The sequence below is a fragment of the Sparus aurata genome, chromosome 17 (genome assembly GCF_900880675.1).
Source record: "Sparus aurata chromosome 17, fSpaAur1.1, whole genome shotgun sequence".
NCBI classification, from domain to species: domain Eukaryota; kingdom Metazoa; phylum Chordata; class Actinopteri; order Spariformes; family Sparidae; genus Sparus; species Sparus aurata.
Window position 1 is genome coordinate 13,806,927 of NC_044203.1, and position 11,066 is coordinate 13,817,992.

Genomic DNA, 11,066 nt, shown 5'->3' on the forward strand with positions numbered 1-11,066 from the left:
TGTGTGTGACATCATCCCGCTGTAAAACCTATTGGCTGAGCAGTGCTGAGTGGGTACAGCCAGAAAGAAAAGCCCGAATGTGCATACTGAACAATGTGGACTTATGTGCTGGTTAAAGTGGCAACCTCTGAGGCTGACAAATGAAGCCATTGAAGATCCTAAAACTGCAGTTCCTTTAACTGACCACATGAAGCTGGCTTGTAAAGTGAATCAATACCCATAGACACCCTTTTTGAAATGCCACAGTTAAGAGCTCTTCGAAGTGTCCTTTAAAGAGCTGTAAAGTTGCGTGGATGCTAGCTGGGCGCTGGCTATCTAGGTGGCTATCAGCAATCGGGCTTTATCCAGCCCACCTCAGCTCCACCCACACCCCACCTTTTTTTTGTTGGGTTAGCCGTAAATTAAGCCAAGTCAGACACTGCCAAGACGGCGATGGCTGGAGCCCAGGGATCTAACAAGGGAAGTCTGGATACAGTGTTGGAGGCAGAGCCCTGTGCATTCCTGTGAGAGCTGCTCAGTGGTGTGTGAAGCCAAAAAAGCTTCACTTTGCGGGTGTAGAATTACCCAGATCTTCTGAGTGAGCATCTCAAGACCCCTGCCAGCAGAGCTGCTAACCTTCAGCTTAGCACTTTGGTAGCGTGAATGGGGATAAACAATTTAGTCATGTGGCTCTGAATCATTTCACAGGGGTTGCGACGCTCAAAAAAATGTATCCATCGTTTCACGATGTAAGCTTATGGGTCTTTTTGGGCCATGCCGCTGTAATTACATGGTATGGCCACTAAAGAATTGGCCTCAGAGCCTGGAACTTTTCCTGTGGCTAGTCGAAGCCACCATGCTGGGCTTCACAATGGCTCCTCAGAAACTTATGGGTGACATCACAGAGAATATCTTCATGTTTTATGCAGTCTATGGTGCTAGGTAACTACTTCTCATTAACTGAATGGGTACCATCTTGTAGTCACCGCCATGAAGGACAGTCCAATAGTGCTCGGCCACTCCATTTTGTATGATTCCTTATGTGAGATGGCGGAGGCATTAGGATGCAGCCAGGAGGAAACTATGGCAGCCTCTCACCCTGAATTTAAGCGCAGCACTTTCAAACAGGTAAAACACCTTTACCTGTGGGATGGTTAGATAACACATCTCATGTCAAATCATAGCGTGTCCTTTAACGGGCTGCATCTCTCCTACTCGTCCTGGATGACTGCTGTAATTTGCAGACTCTCGACTGAGAGCTTCTTTCAATGCTCTGGTACCTCAAAATGGGTGAGGGTTTTTAAAATAATAACATGAAAATGCTTGTGTGGACAATAAATTAGCACGTGTTAAAACAATAATTCTAATATCCAACTTAGTGGTAACATGGTTTAAACTTATAGCTTCAGGAAAACCCCACTGGAAAACAAAGCCATCTGTGCCTTTTTGTTTGGTTCTCTGTTTGTCTGCCCATGGCTGTATCTCTAGGTTCGGCAGTTAATAAAAAAAACTAATAAAAAGACAAATAGATGACATATTTTTTCATGCCCATAGTTCAAGAGGCCGCCTTCAGAGGGCCCCAGCACACATCCTCTTCCGTCCATCTATCCACTGAATTCTATGGGGTTCAGTAAACCATGCCAACTAAATGAGTGGCAGGCTCAAAAGGGGTGCCAACTTAAACAGCAACAATTTCCACAGGCGGTAAGTTGAGGCTATGACACCCAGACAACATTTGGAGCCAAAGTAGACGGGCAATTTAGCCAACGATTATGACCAACAGTGTTTTTCCGTGATACTTTGCTCCCTTACAGCCCACTGTGTTATAGACATTGATTTTGTCTGAGTTGCCAATCCCATCCTTGCTGAGGGCAATACTGTCTCGCTTTATTCCCTTGAATAGTTGTGATGGTGTCAGGGAAGGGAAAAAAGAAATGCACACAACATAAACAAACAAATGAAAAAAACAAAGGGAGAAAAATAGCACTTACGCATCTTTTTTCTTTGTTTTTTTTTTGCAATCTCCCAGCTTCTTGTAGAAAAGGTACAATGTTTTGTGCCGATTGTTTTTTCAGCTGGCAGTGTCGTCCGTCATACAGGACATTTAAATCACTGAGGCTCCTGAGCTTTTGTACTGCTCCAGTCCAAGTCAGCGAGCAACGGCGTGGAAACGAAAGCTAGAAAATGTAACAAGCACGCCGCATGTCTAAAAAGTGACAGAGAAATGAGTAGACAAAAGGAGGCATGTGCTCTGTGAACAGTGGCATGCAGGGAACACAGCTTTCAGTGGCCTCTCCTGTTTGCTGACTAATGAGGGAATAATTGAGTGTGCTCGGCCCTGCGTCTCCCTGATTAGAGCCAGACTGGGCCCCTGAAAAGACAGAAAGACAGGAGTCAGGTCTTTCTTTCTTTTCCGCTTTATCATCAAATCTCTGCTCTCCTCTCCACTGCACAGATACTTATCACATCAGATAATAAATTACATGCATACACACTTAGACACAATCCCTCACACAGTGGTGCCGATTGCTGAAACAATATGTTGTCCAATCAGACAATACACGCTGCATAATTGGCCCAGAGGACAGTGACAATGACATTAGCGGCAGAGAGAAGTGAACAGAGGCACAGGACTCTGGGTTTTTGTTTCAGAAATTAGGTTTGAACAGCAAAAACCCGTCTTGTCGGATCAGCAAACTGTGTCCTCAGAGGTTGAAGTGTCCCTGAACAAGACTTGATCAAGTGTTTTTCAAAGTGTGCAGCTGAACCTGTAGTTGGAACTTGGAGAAATTAGCAGCATTTCAGTGTTCTTCCCTTGAGATCTTTCAACATGTCTCAATCTGCTGTGAAGGACGAGCTTGATATGGCAGGTAAACGCGTTGAAATGAGCTAATTAAAGTTTTTAACTATTTTATGATGGATCAGTGTAACAAGGTGATGGTGTCTTTGTCTTAGCTACGCTGCCCCCTTTCGCTTGTTTATGCACTATGTAACTTCAGTGAGCGAGCAGGATATCTGTGCATAACATTTTATAAAAATACATCACGCACAGCACCAACTGCCGCTGATTATATTTAAACTAGACCTTTTTTTTTTTGCAGAAAATGTTTTCTGGTTATCCCTCTGACTGCTCTGCCTCAACTCTGAGTTTCCTGAAAGCAACTTGCAACTGCTGTTTACTGTAGCTGCAACGTAGCTCTGCTAGCTGACTCTGCTTAGAGCACCACCAGGGAGCATTGATGTTTTCTGTGGCTCTCACAGCAGCTTTGGGCAACAGAACCAGAGTCGGAAAAACAGGCAGCCACTTTGGACATCATGACAGAGGTGAAGAGAAGCCCAGTCTGCTCTGATTGGTCAGCTCTCACAGGCCTGGACAGGCACTGGCCACCGTGTTTCTGCATCAGCTCTGCTGTTCTTTTTTTTGTTTTTAACAACCAAAGCTTTGATGAAGGCGTGGCCTAGGGCGGTGACTGCATGTTTATGACATCACAACCTTACAGCAATCCTGACAGCTTTATTGAAGGTGAAGTTTCTGAAAATGGGTTGTGTGCTTTACTCAGTGGACTCTCACAGCATTTACACAGCAGACCAAACGCACCTTTAACTGAAATGAGGATGAGCCTTATCTCAGCAGTGATGAATGCAAGGACATTAACAGTCATTTGACAGCAAAATGATTTCTAAAATGTATCCCTGGGTCAGCATGTGAAAGAATCAAGACAAACTCCGTCTTTCTGCATGGTGTTATTTTCCAACTCACTGCAGTCCTTTGGCAGTGCTGCCACCGTGAACTGGAGAAAAAAAAACTACTCTATCCGCAACAGTCATGTGTGAAATGAGTCAAAATGAAATTGTTACATATGGGAGACTTGAGTGTGAACACAACCTTACACAGATATTTGAAGTAAGCAATGTTCCATTTTCCATGAGTGAAAAGGGCTGCAGTGTCTTTCACATGCTCCCATTTCTTCAGCATTTGTCTCCTGTGGTCTATGAAAATGGAGAAAAGTGGAAGCCAACACACACACACACACACACACACACACACACACACACACACACACACACACACACCCCTGATACTGCAGTGCCTGCAGCCACGGTGCAGTAAGAGTGGAGGTGTGTGTGCGCGTGTGTGTGTGTGTGCGTGTATGTGTGTGTGTGTGTGTGCGTGCGTGTGTGTGTGTGTGTGTGTGTGTGTGTGTGTGTGTGTGTGTGTGTGTGTACGTGTGTGTGTGTTAGTGGGACCAGTGCCAGTCCTGGCATGGCTGGATGCCTGTCTGTGAGCCTCCTGAGAGGGGACCAGGGGCACAACAAATTGGCACACTACACTCCTTAGTCCCACCTGCGTGTGTTTGTGTGTTTATGTGTATGTCTGTGTATGTGTGCACATGTGCATAGCTAAGGCTACTTTGTGTGTTTTTCTGGAACCCTCTGGCTGAGAGTAGCATCAGCTGCAGATGCCCTCTTCTCCTTCCTCCCTTTACGCTGTCTCTCCTTCTTCTCATTTTCGCACTGTCTTCAGCTCACTTTTGTCTCACTTTCAGCCCTTTCACATGTGCATAAGATTAAAAGTACATGCATGTTTCAGCCAAACCAGTTGGTTCTACTGTGTACACATCTTAAAAGATTATGTCAACAATATTATATATTGATTAATGTCACAAAAAACCCCTTAACAACAACAAAGTGTTAGGGTACTTCGTAGTACTATGTGTGTATAGTACTTCATGACTCATACAGTCTTCCTACGACTTTTTCTAATCAAAATGTGAATATAAGAAAAAAGTCACAAAGACAAACTTTTACTTTTAAAGATTGTGAAACAATTTCATAAAACAGCTGGGCACTGCTGTTTTTGGCAAATGTTACTCACCCGGGAGTAATGGTGAATTTGTTGGGGACTATTTTGAGCTGCGGATGTGGTGCACTAGTGAGTCTTCACAGCACCAGGATTCTGTATGTGGGACTGACTCACAATAAACTACAGTGTTTGCATTTGTAAAAACGAGGAAACATTGGGACACTGTGGTGAATTTTTATTCATATGATATATGATATTTTTAACAGTTCTTGGTTCTTGGAGCTCTGTGGCACAGAGGAAGGTACATTTGGTACATTTAATATTTTTGAGGGTAGGAAATCAATATGCAGTAACATTCCCCACTGAAACTCTATGACAATGAAAAAACTATGACAGGAACACATGTGGCTTTGGATAAAGAGCAGTGATCACTGCTCACGGCATCTTTTGACCATGCAACCCGATCAGCCGGACCGCCCCAGGGAGAAGAGGAAGATAGTTAAGATAAAAGTCATGCTAATCCAGCTTGGGTTTAAGGCTGCTCCTGGCTAATGTCAGATCGCAGGAAAATGTGATGAATGAAATGGGACCCAAGCTGGCCAAGCAACGGGAAATTTAAAGATTGTTCTTCATACTTGTCTCCACCGCAACATCCTGGATCAAGCAGTACGAGCTGATTCACAGTGTTTACCTGATACTGAACTTATGTTTTGAAGATCAAAATCATACTATTATCATTATTTTGTTGCTGCTGTTTAAATTCACTTTGATGAAAATAATGTGTTAAAAAAAATGCTAAAGATAAATGCTAAAAGCTAACAAGCAAACGACAATCTAAGCTTACTTCCCCTTTTAATGTGCTGGCACACTGATGACCAGGCGGCTCATGACGTCCCTGCTGTAAGACTATTAAAGTACTGAAAACTCTCATCACTGAGTCGGTAGCTGTGTAGCTGCCTAAAAAGCTTTTGAAGTAGTTTCTTATTTGAACAACAAAAAAAAGGCCTTTGAAAGAAAGGTTATAATAAAGGTTGTTTCATTTTGCTCCCTATCAAAGAAAGTGTAATGAAGGCCTGAATGACTTTGTATAATGAATGTTTCTTTGTTTCCCTACAAACAGCAAGTACAAAAACACTTGAGCGTCAGCTGTTGGCCAAATTGTTATTTTAAAGATTGGTATTGTCCCAGAGTTTCACAATGGATGCATCCCTGATAGTCAGTGGTAAATACTACATCTTGAGCAGACAAATTGTTGAAAAGGATCCCTTTTTGTTAAAACCACAACCTCCACATTCACACACAATCCTTGCCATCAAATTACCAGTAAAGGCTCCCTTTATACACCTTACTTTTTTTCCCATGACATTTATTAAAGGACAGTCCCTTTCCTTCGTTACCAAAAGGTGAGGTGAGGATGCTTTTTTTCTGTATTCAAGAGTTGCTAGAAACAGAAAAATGAAGTCAGCCTTTAAACTATGTTATTCAAACATAGAACAGACTAGACCAATGGGTGTCACTAAATATCTTTACCTCACTTCACCTCCACACCAACACACACAGAGATGTATATTGTTCTGTACGGACACCAGCAGGTATAAACTCAGACGTATCTTCTTAAATATTTTATTTCAGCTTCACTGCAGCTAAGTATGTTGACATCTACAGACCTTTTGTTTACAGGTTTTATTTTTAAAAAGATGGGGTTATCTTGTCATGATTGGTATTTGTAATCTTTATACTTTGGCAGCAGGAGGGAAGAGAGATGATTTGATCCTCGGAGCTAGGAGAGCGCACATGTGGTTGCAGAAGCAGGGGTCATAACCACCCATGTCAGTAACTTTTACAATCTATTACTGATCTCATACCAGCAAACAAGTCAAACAAGACAGCAGGAAAAAAAGTAAACCAATAAAGAAACAGAGAAACACTTCAGTTCTCTTTCACCCATGAATCTTTGCCCTGTAAAAATGATGTAGACTTAGTCTGGTCTGACCTGAGGTCTGTAGGGCTTTTGGATTATATTTGGATATTCCACCGAAGTCAGGCCATTCTTGCCTGTTTTTTTTATTATTGTGGAGCCTCAAGGGGAATCTTTTACCGTGTGCACCTTGGCACAAACAGAACGCAAAAAGTCAAACAGAACACCTTCAATTCAGAGACAATAAAAATCGAGCAGAAGTACTTGACAGCCGGCCAGTGTTTACACTTCATATTACTGCAATATGTGCAGTAAAATACATAGTTTGCTCAAATCAAACGTTTCCATCATCAGCATGATATATAAAGTTTCGTCTTGAAGGGGACTCCACCAATTTTGTGTTTTTACAGGTCTACTACTATGAGTACAACTACATCTGTGAAAAGAGTAGTCTAAAGCCTTTTGTGGCTCCAGAGGAAGCCGCATGTATTCTGTTATTGCCCACAGTTATGCCTCTCAGTCGTTAATTGCATTGTGGGTAATGTAGGCATCAGCTTTTAAAAAGGATAAAGGATGCATGGAAAAGATAAGGTGGTCGCTGTGGTTCTGCTGTATTGATTTTGATCATTTGTTTTTAAATTTCCCATAATGAATCCATAATGGGTCATTCCTTTTTGAAAACATGTTGCCTATATTATCCACAATCCAACCCCGCCACCGAGTGACATCACTGGAGGCAATTTATCAGATCGCATGCAGCTTTCTCTGGAGCCACAAAAAGCTTCATACTTCTTTTTTTTTCACACATGTTCTCCCCGAGACTTGTAAACACACTTTAATGTGTAAAATTGATGGATCTGCCCTTTGAGGAGTGCCTTGTTTGACTTCTTTTAAATCCTCATAAAATCAGCAAGCCGTCTGAAATGGGCATGTTGTCAACGAGGAACACAGGAAGACAAATACTGCATGTAGAAAAGAAGAATGAAGGACAGAGGAGCAGAGTGTAGAAGAGCGAAAGCTTAGCCAGCAGAGAGACAGAAAAACAGAGAGATTTTCAGACAGGCGGGCAGACAGATAATCTGTGGACTCAAAGGAGGGGAATGTCATTGATCTCCCAGAGGACAATACAATACTGGGCCCTCTGCAATGCTACCACCAGCCCTACACACACACACACACACACACACGCGCACACACACACACACCTACACACACACACACACGCACACACACACACACACACGCACACACACACCCACACACACACACAGGGGTCAGACCTTTTGGGTGTGGTGGTGAATAGAGTCTAATTCCTATTCAGTCAGTTGGAAACGGTCTAAGTCTATAGAGAGTCATTGTCAGGAAGCATTACCCAGCATGCCACACAGCACATCAGGCTACATAACCACCATGAAATCATTTGGCTCTCTTTCATGACTATTCCATAACCTAAATTGCACATTTGAAAAAGATGTCAGCATCCCCTCCATCGTCCAGTATGCTTTTATCATGGGGTCAAATATGAAGCAGAGGTTACAGGTCAGTCAGGGTAAACAGGACGATTTCTTTGGCCATTTTGATGTGTTATTAGGATGTGTTTGTGTTTGTAGGACTTTTACTCTCTCAATTTTAACCAAGCAACTGTTGTGTGTGGTTTTATAGCTTATCTGTGAGCATGTCAACATTCTCAAAATCAATGTGGCACCCAGCAGACACGTGAACGGGACATTGTGACCTTGACTGGTGTCAACTCGAGTCAAAGTTTTGATGACGTGCAGCTTGATTTGGAAGAAAACAAATGACTTGAGAACCAACTTGGACGTGGAAGTTAAAGACTTGTGACTTGAGACAGGATGACTCGAATGACTTGACTGTGTTCATTTCATGCTTTCAGTTTAGATTTTCTTTGGTCTTTCATTAGTCTGTCATGATTTTACTATTTAAAAGTGATGAGGAGGGTATATTTTTTTGACGAGAAGAAATTATCAAATATTTCACTGAATTTAAATAATGTCATACGATTGATAATTCATACTTTTTGAACAGGTTAACTGATAATATCATTACCACACAGGTACTAATACCCTACCCATTACCTGGCCAGATACTTCAGGTAAGGCTGCGGTATTTTAGGTTGGAAGAGTGACTCGTTTTTCTGGACTTGACTTGCTTTAACTAAGGACTCCAACTCCAAAAAAATGACCTGAGACTTTCTTCAGACTTGGGCTAAATGGTTTGAATCACATGTCTGTCAACAACATAGCTGAGTATTTCAGTAATAAACCTACTGTATATGTAATTTCCACAGTTGTACTTTCACATTAGTAAAGAAGAGTGGTAGCCACTGAAATGAAGGTTTACCCATGTCGTAAATACTGTATTTTTACATATGACAAGGAAGATCAGAATAAATGTGACCTGTATCTTTTAGACGTCTCTACCAACCACTTGACCTAAAGGAAAGAACTGACCCGACAGTCTTAAAAGTGCAGGACAGTAATATCATAATACTGATAGCGTGATGCACCCAAGACATCGGTTTATTAAGTGTTACATTATGTATGACATATGTTTCTGAAATGCTGAAAGTCCAAGGATAAATTTCGGGACTTATGTGGGTGTGTGATCGTGAATACAATTTGAAATGAATAAGTATGTTTCAGCCAAGTGAAAAGGCCTCAATATTAAGACATACAGACCGTGTACCACAACTAAAATTAGACTGTTTTAAACGTTTTACTTGTATATTAAAAGTTTGTGACATACGGCGTGGCTGTGAATGAAAAATGGAACAAAAAGTGGCCCAAAGGGAGCAAACTTTCCCTCTCTAGTCATGCCATGTGAGTATTTTTATTATCTGGTTTAAGGTGACAGCAAATGCCTCATAAAACAGCAAATATATATATCTCTAGTTGGAAAACAACCATCTAAAACAACGCTGTAACGTACATTTTCCTGCAGAAACCACCAGTTTCCCAAAATACCCTGAAACAACAAGGTTTTTCCAGAGAGAAAAACTGAATTCTCTCTTGACAACCATGTTCCCATGCATTATCAATGGTTTAGCCCGGCCCCATGGTGATAAAACATTTTCTACACATGAGAGACAATGTTGGCTGTCAGTTACTTAAAAAAGAAATGTTAAAATGGGAGCTATGGTTGTTGGAAACACAGACAATATAAATAATAAAACAATGGCTGGAAAAATAAGAAGCCAATTACAAAGAGGGCTGGGAAAGTGATCCCTGTCAATAGGAGACAGAAGTGGACAGAGATCGATCCACGGGGCTTCAGTGCATGTAAATATTTACAGCCAGACTCGTCAATACAATGAGAGGAGGAGAGAGGGGATGTGAGGACAAAGAGAGAGAGAGACAGACAGACGGACGGACAGACAGACACATGGAGAAACTTGGAGGAAAAAAGCAAGAAACAAGGACTGATTGGACAAAAAACAATGGAGTAATTCACACAACTTGCACGCCCCAAGACACACACACACACACACACACACACACACGCTCATGCACAGCCCTCTGTGATAATGGTGACATTTGCAGTGTGCCAGTGGTTGTGTGCGGCTGTCTGATAGCCCACAGCGATGGCCTTTAGAGGAGTGACAGGCCAAAATTACCATTAAGAGGCAGCAGTATTACCCCTCTATTACATATACGACACACTCTCTCTTTCTCTTACACACCCACACACACACAACACACACACGCTTCATTGGCATTTATTACGACTCTATCTATGTGAGTTCAATAGCTTAACAACCTCTGTGCTGGAAGAAGATTTGATTGGTCTCTCTCTCTCTCCTCCGCTTACCTATCTATTCCTCCCTCATCTGCTCCTGCCTCCATTTTCTGCTCCCTGCAGCCTGCCACCCTCCACCTCCTCTGTTCTTATCAGTCCTCCAATCCTCCTGTTTGCTTATCTGTTTCCTCTCCTGTCCTACATTTTTCTTTCTTTCTTTCTTTCTTTCTTTCTTTCTTTCTTTCTTTCGTGGAAATCCACATGATAATGGATCTGATAAAATCACCCAATCAGGCAGCCATGTTGTTTTTTATTAACACCAGTTGATGGAGAATCAATACATTTTGACCCTTATGTCAGCAAGCACTGAGTCATGTTTTTCCTCTGTAATCTTCTTCTTACAAATTCATTCAAACTCATTTGATCGATTAGCCTCTTAAAAGTCTTTGTCTTATATGCTGGGCATCTTTTCTATATTTTACACTGCACATCTGGTTTCCTTTAAGCCTTCATCCTTTCAACTGTACCCCTTTATCTTTATCTTTATCTTAGTTTCTATTTTTTTTTTGTAAAGAACTTAATGTAATAAGTGTTTTTAGAAGTGTTTTA